Below are 8,142 nucleotides of genomic sequence, written 5' to 3' on the forward strand. Positions count from 1 at the left end.
CAGCAGAGCTCCAGTGGTTCCTAATTGAAAAAGAGGTAGAACTAGGGCCGAAACCCAATTTTCCCCCCCCTAGCCAGGGTACTTGTCACCTGCGAAACTGCCAGGCAGCATGGTGAAGGCTACCTTGGCACTACCTGGATCCTTAGTGTGGAGCCAGTTGAGGAAGCTCAGACCTATATAGTTCAATAGCCTCAGTCCGTCTGGTCTTAGCTTGGAGGCAAGTTTCAGTGGCTTGTTCCTCGTCTTGTTCTCCAGCGTGCTCAGAGTCCCAGCGGTGTTTTTCTCAGCACACTGGGCTGTAGACATATTGGCTGTCTTACATTTTCTGAAATGTATCCTTTTCCTTCCACCTCAGGGCCTTTGCTGTTTCCTCTGCTAGAAATGCTCACTCTCCTTCCCTCTCTCCAGTTCCTCCTTCAAGAAAGCCTTTCCCGATCCTCCAGATGAGAGCAGGTTCCCCTATTGTACGCTTGTAGAGCACTTTGTACCTTTCCTTCCTCACAGTTATCACAGTTTTAAGTTATGTGTTATGTTAATATTTGAATAATTTCTCAACAATTCCAATTAAGAGAGAAATCACAGCTCTTCTGCTTAGAACTGTATCCCAGTCACTTGCATTGTGCCCAGAACACAGTAGGGACTCGATGAAGACTTGAGCACTCATGCACCGCTCTTCCCAGCATTGGAGGTTCCAGGTCCCTCACGTATTCTCCCCACCCCACCCAAGAACATCGCCATTTTCCGAGGCAACCACTTTAGCCCCTGCTAATCTTTAGGTATACACCGCCCCCTTTTTGGATCATTATGAGATCCCCAACTCTAGACACAGTCAGTCTACCTGAGGCCCCTTCTCCATGTCCGGATATTAGTAGCAACCCCCTTCTAACTACCCAAGCGTTGTGAGCCTCCATGGACCCTTCTTGTTGCTGCCACTCCGGCACTGGCCCGGCAGTCCCCTAGGTGTTTTGTCTTCATCACAGTATTAGGCAGGAATATTATTGTCGGTGTTCTAGGATATCTTGTGCTCTTTTTGTGTAAAATGAGAATGATAGTATCTACTGCAAAGGGTTGATGGAGAATTAAATGAGGTATTCTGCATCGACAATACACTGCCCAGTCAATAAATATTTAGAATTTTTATTACTACTAATAACTGCAAAAATCCCACTGGTGCTTACTTCGGCAGCACATATACTAAAATTGGAACGATACACAGAAGATTAGCATGGCCTCTGTGCAAGGATGACCCACAAATTTGTAAAGCGTTCCATATTTTTAATAAAATAAATTCCCACTGGACCCCGCAAAATGTTTTAGAGCTGCAGTTTGTACTTACTGAATGAGATGATGGGAAGCTAATATGGATTCGATAATAATTTTAAATGAGCTCACGCTTTATTGGTTGTGACAGCAGTAAATCCAATAGTATATCTAGAAGTGGAAAATAATGCTTATTTCCATTTTCAGAAGATGTGTGACATGTCTAAGGATTTAAGGGTCTTTTGCAACAATTCCGTGCCCTATTTCTCCCACACTGGGTTCTCAGGCTGTAAGCTGAAAGCACACACTTCGGGAAATGTTACACATACAGTCTCTCCTCTCTTATTTTCATTTTCCTTTAAGTATCTCTGTCAAACAAACTGGAATACTAGCCCTTTCATTAGAAGTTGCTGCTGTCCAGTCATATGAAGGTCAGGACTTTCAGCCCATCTACTCTGGGACAGAAAACTTGGAAGAGGTCAAAGCTGAGCCTTAGTAAGCATGGGAGTAGGGGAAGGGAATCTCACTGTGGTTTCAGTCCCACCGGAGAGGTCGTGGACAAACTAGAGAGGAAAGCAACTCATGCATTTATTTTTTTTCACTCAACAAATCTCTATTGAACACCCTACCATGTGCCAGAAACTGAATATAGCACTAAGAGCTTCCTAGCAGTGCGACCTGAGGCAACTTAATTAATTTTCCCATCCTCAGGTTGTTGCCTGTAAAATGGAGATGACAATAGGGTTGAGATAGGTATTAACTAAGATAATATGCGCAGGGAGTGACACATAGTCCGTGCGTGATGCAGTGAGTATTCACTGCTGCGGCTGTTGTTCACGTGGAGCAAGGTGGATGCAGCGTTGCCATCATGACATTTTGAGTCAAATGGGACACGGAGAAGAGTACGCAGGAAATTACAATAGCAATTGATAGGACGAGTAGAGGGGGCTCTGTGAGCATAGAGAGGGACACCTAATTCAGACTTCCTAGAGAAAAGGACATTTAAGACTTAAACTGAGACATTAAGGGTGAGTAGCAGTGTTAAAGAAAAAATTATTCTGGTGCTTGTTAAAGATGATAAGGAAGACTTCCTTCAAGACGATCTATTGCAAAGCCTTTTGGCAGAAGGAGAGAGAGCTCAGGCTCAAGTCTGAATACCAAGGGAGTGGAGATTTATAGCCAAGGAGCAAGGCGGAGGTCGGTGGATAGAAAATTACTAAGAGGGTAGGATAATTCTTGCTAAACTGACCAAACAGGGTTCTTGATGAGGGCAGGCCAAGAGGATCCGATACCGGGGAATTGTGGGAGGGGGATGAGGAAAGTGATCAGATATTGAGGGTGTTCTCCAAATATTGAGGATGAGGGATTCTAGCTAAATGACTTCAGAGGATTCTTGCTAAAACTGGACTCTATAAGGATAGAGACCAAAGCCCACAGTCAAGTCTAGTTGAGCAGAGGGCTCAGAGGAGGCTGACTAAAATTTGGTCAAAGAGAGAACCTTTGTCGGTAGTTACCCAAGTGGAGAGGGTCTGGGTAGAAGTACTATCTCATGGGAAAGTCTCAAGGCAAATAGAAGCACATTCTGCCCTCTCCCACAAAGAACAGCCCATTTCCAGAGAGGGATTAACCTTTGCTGCACACTGGAATCACCCAGGGATCTTTAAAATATACTGATGCCTAGATCCCACCCCCAGAGGTTCTGAGCTAATTGGTATGGTAAGCAGCCTGAGCTCTGGGTTGGTTATTTGTTTGATTTCCAGATTTATTGAGATATAATTGATATATAATGTTGCTTAAGGTGTGATGATCTGATATGTCTATATATTGTGAAATGTTCACTGCAATAAGGTTACTTAACACATCCTTCACCTCACATAATTACCATTTTATTTATGCTGTCATACAACACACAGTATTGGTAACTATAGTCCCCATGCTGTACGTTAGATCCCCAGATGTCTTATAACCGGACATTTGTATCCTTCTACCAACATCTCCTCATTTCACCTATCCCTCAGCTCCTGGCAACCACCAATCTGCTCTCTGTTTCTGTGAGTTGACCTTTTAGATTCCACATATAAGGGACACCATACAGTATTGTCTTTCTCTGTCCTGACTTACTTTACTTAGGCATAATGCACGTTAAGTTTCACCCATGTTGTCACAAATGTCAGGATTGCCCTTTTTTTTTTTTTTTTTTTTTGCGGTACGCGGGCCTCTCACTGTTGTGGCCTCTCCGTTGCGGAGCACAGGCTCCGGACGCGCAGGCTCAGCGGCCATGGCTCACGGGCCAGCCGCTCCGCGGCACGTGGGATCCTCCCAGACCGGGGCACGAACCCGTGTCCCCCGCATCGGCAGGCGGACTCTCAACCACTGCGCCACCAGGGAAGCCCCTGGATTGCCCTTTTTTAAAGCTGAATAATATTCCATTGTGTGTGTATATTTTATAATATATATATATATATATATATATATTATATATATATACCATATTTTCTTCATCCATTGATCCATCAATGGTCATTTAGGTTATTTCCATGTTTGGATATTGTGAATAATTCTGCAATGAACTTGGGGTGTAGATATCTCTATGAGATAGTGATTTCATTTCCTTTGGATAAATACGCAGAAGTGAGATTGCTAGATCATATGGTGGTTCTATTTTTTGTCTTTTGAGGAGCCTCCCTACTGTTTTCCATAGTGGCTGGCCCAATTTACACTCCCACTAACAGTGCACTAGGGTTCCCTTTTCGTACATCCTTGTCTTTTGATAGCAGCAATTCTAAACAGGTGTGAGGTGATATCTCATTGTGGTTTTTATTTGCATTTCCCTGATGATTATTGATGGTTGAGCACTTTTTCGTGTACTTACTGTCCATTTGTATGTCTTCTTTGGAAAAAAATGTCTATTTAGGTCTTTTGATGATTTTAAAATCAGATCATTTGTTTTTTGGTTTTGAGGTCTTTTGGGGGTTTTTTTTTGCTATTAAGTTGTATGAATTTCTTCCATATTTTGGATATTAACCCCTTATCTCATATATGACTTGAAAATATTTTCTCCCATTCCATGGATTGTCTTTTCATTTTGTTGATTGTTTCTTTTGCTGTGCATAAGCTTTTTAGTTTGATGTAGTCAGTCCCACTTGTTTATTTTTGTTGCTTGTGTTTTTTGATGTCATATTTTAAAAAATCATTGCCAAAATCAATGCCAAAGAACTTTTCCCCCTATGTTTCTTCTAGGAGTTTTATGATTTCAGGTCTTATATTTAAGTCCTTAATCCATTAGAGTTAATTTTGTAAGTGGTGTAAGATAGGGGTCTAATTTCATTCTTTTGCATGTGAGTATCCAGTTCTCCAAACACCATTTATTGAAGACACTATATATTCCCTATTGAGTATTCTTGGCTCCTTGTCAAAAATTAGTTGACCATGTATTCATGGGTTTATTTCTGTCACTTAATACTGTTTCATTGGTCTATGTGTTTGTATGCCAGTACTACACTGTTTACATTATTATAGCTTCATAATACAGTTTGAAATCAGGGAGTGTGATGCCTCCAGTTTTGTACATTCTCAAGATAGCTTTGTGAGAATTATCTCTGGGAGGCAAGGATGGCTCAACACACACAAATCAATAAATGTGACACACCACATTAATAGAATGCAAGATAAAAATTATATGATCATTTCAATAGGTGCAGAAAAAGTATTTGACAAAATTCAGCATACTTTCATGATAAAAACTCAACAAACTGGGTGTAGAAGAAACATACTGCAACATAATAAAGGTCATATGTGACAAACCCACAACTAACATCACACTTAATGATGAAATTTGAAAGCTTTCAGTCTAAGATCAAGAACAAGACAAGAATGTCCACTTTCACCACTCATTCATCATAGTACTAGAAATCCTAGCCAGAGCAAACAGGAAAGGAAAAAGGAATTAAAGGCATTCAATTGGGAAAGAAGAAGTAAAATTGTCTCTGTTTGCAGATGAGGTGATCTTGTATATAGAAAATTTAAAGACCCCACCAAAAAAAATTGTTAAATCTACAAAAATGAATAAAGTGTCAGGACTCAAAATCAAAATATAAAAATCAGTTGTGTTTCTGTACACCAGGAATGATAAAGATATAAAGAAAACGATCCCATTTATAACAGTATTGAAAACAATAAAATAGGAATAAAGTTAACCAAGGAAGTAAAAGATCCAAACACCAAAACTATGACATTGATGAAAGTAATTGAAGAAGACAAAAATACATGGAACGGTATCTTGTGGATCAGAAGAGTTAATGTTATTCAAATGTCTATATTACCCATAGAATCATTGCAATCCCTATCTAAACTCCAGTGGCATTTTTCACAGAAATAGAAAAAACAATTCTAAAATTTGGAACCACAAAAAACCCTGAATAGCTCTGGGGTTTTTAAAAGCTCCCCTTGTGATCCCATCATGCAATCAGAACTGTGAACCACTAAGTCTTTTTACAGCCAGGATGGGGCCTTTGCCCCTAGTATATCAAGCTCTTATCAACTTGACTCTCATACCTCCAGAGGTACAGAATACAGTCATTTCTCTGCATTCATAGGTTCCACATCCTCGGTTTCAACCAAGCGCAAACTGAAAATATTCAGAGGGAAAAATTCCCGTGAGTTCCAAAAACCAAAAGTTGAATTTGCACACAATGGCAACTATTTATATAGCATTTAAATTGCTTTAGGTATCGTAAGTAATCTAGAGGTGATTTAAAGTATAGGGGGGGATGTCCGTAGCTTATATGCAAATACTATGCCATTTTATATAAGGGACTTGAGTATCCATTTGGATTTTGGTATCTGCGGCATGGGTGGGGGCTGGGGGGCGATTTCTGGAACCAATTGCCCCGCAGATACCAATGGACTACTATATTATCTCCTGTGAGGTCAATAAACAGACCCTCCTTCTACCTTACTTAATGATTGCCTTTGGCCTCCAAATTCAGGACTGCAATAGCGTTTATTATAAAGTTACCATTTGACCTCTCAACTCTTCTTATTTGCAGTTTTCAATTATGTAAAATTCAACAATATCAAATTTTATTAATACTGTACCACTGAAGTCGTATGTTTTCAGTCCACTGAAAATGATGGTTATAAGATAAGACCCATTTTCGGAACATAACGCTGTTTTCTCACTGCCATCTAAGTCAGGGGTCAGCAAACTTTTTCTGGAAAGAACCAGATGGTAAATATATTAGAATTTGTGGGCCATACAACTATGCAGCTCTACCCATAGCCAATCCATAAATGATTGGGTGGGGTTGTGGTCCAATAAAACTGTTTATGAAAGCAGGCAGCTGGCCTAGAGGTCTTGGTCTGTTGACCTTCCCATCTAAGTGCCCATTTTTCACTTCACACGTTCTTCACTCAAACAATGGGACAAAATGTTTCCACATCTTCAAAGATAAAATGATCTCACTGTCTCATTTGCATTTATTATCTTCATTTACTCATGAAATACTTGTTTACATAAATCTATAAGTTGACTAATCTAGAAAGCAGTGTTTCCATCATCGTCTGTAATACGATAACTTTCTTTAATATTTAGAGCTGTTTCCTTCAGTGACCAGAAACACTGCAGACGGAAAACCCTAAATATTATAAAAGAATTCAATGTTTTTTTGAAACTGAAATGAGGAAACCACAGAGAGATCACTTACCTTGATAGGCCTCAGAGAACAGTGGTTAAAAATGTGAACTTCTGCTAAACCACCCAGGCCAGTCCTGGTTCCACCACTTAGTAGCTCGTGAGCTTGGGTGGGTTCTTAACCATTCAGTGCCTCACTTCTTCACCTATAAAATGGAGATATTAAAGTTCTTACTTCATAAGGTTATGGTGGAGACTATCAGATGACCCGCATAATATGAATAGAACAGTGTATACATTAAGCACTCAACAAATGTAGCTGCTGCTTTTGTTCTTTTCACTGCTGCATATATGGAGGGCCACCTTACCTTGGGCTTACTTTACTTTGTCTCTGCCAAGAAATATGCTCTGAAGATCAAGAGGACCTTCTTGTCATGCTACAACCCCTTCAGCTACAGCACAGATGTGTTGGTCTCAGCGTGGAAAGTCAAGATGGTCCTCAGCCAAACGAAAGTGAATTTGTGATCACTCTGCCTTGACCTTGAGAACATTTCTTAAGCTTCAGCGGTACACCTTGAGGTAGCTTTCATCTACACTGGGACTTTTCCAAGGTGGTTAAATGAAACATTAAGAGGGTAACATGCATGTTAGCACTAGCCCATGTTTAGTATTTGGTGGATATTCTGTGTGTGGAACTCAGGAGAGCACATCTATAAACATGTGCTGGGAAATCAATTCAGTCTAAGTTTGCTGGAGCAAATGAGCTACTGCCCCCAAACTACCAGCTTGCTGTGATAGCTGACTGCTCTTTTGAGGTCATCATCCATTGTCTCAGTGGTGAGGATGAAAAAACAAGGTCAGGACCTACTCTGAAGTGTCTTCAGAGAAAAAGGGATACTGGGCTATCAGATAAAGATTTGTTTGTTTTTGTTGTTGATTGCACTTCATTTCTACTCCTATTTGTTATCTCTACTGAGATGTGTTTTGTGGCTGGAGTTAAGGCTTATCGTATATGCATTTGGTATCTTTTAACTAAAGACCCAGAAATCCTCTTTCTGTATACTCTCCAATTTTCCAGCAATCACCATGCTTTGTAGACTTGAGTCAGGTTAGAACACGATACAGAGAGACAGTGATGCCTAAGAGAAAGGGCATTCCAACTTTGCTGGATAGACAGCCCTTCAATCAGGTCCTATGTGTGAAAGTGCTTTGAACTATTAAGCAGGGAGCAACAATTATGCGTGAAGTAC

General features: G+C 40.3%; 1 non-coding gene across 1 annotated transcript; it reads left to right on the plus strand.

The window, feature by feature from the left end:
- Nucleotides 1-1,170: 1,170 nt before the first annotated feature.
- LOC116761448 lies at nucleotides 1,171-1,277 on the plus strand. Its single transcript, XR_004352015.1, has one exon. It is a non-coding gene; the product is annotated as a U6 spliceosomal RNA (small nuclear RNA).
- Nucleotides 1,278-8,142: the final 6,865 nt, after the last annotated feature.

This window comes from Phocoena sinus, chromosome 10 (genome assembly GCF_008692025.1).
Source record: "Phocoena sinus isolate mPhoSin1 chromosome 10, mPhoSin1.pri, whole genome shotgun sequence".
In the NCBI taxonomy this organism is placed as follows: Eukaryota; Metazoa; Chordata; class Mammalia; order Artiodactyla; family Phocoenidae; genus Phocoena; species Phocoena sinus.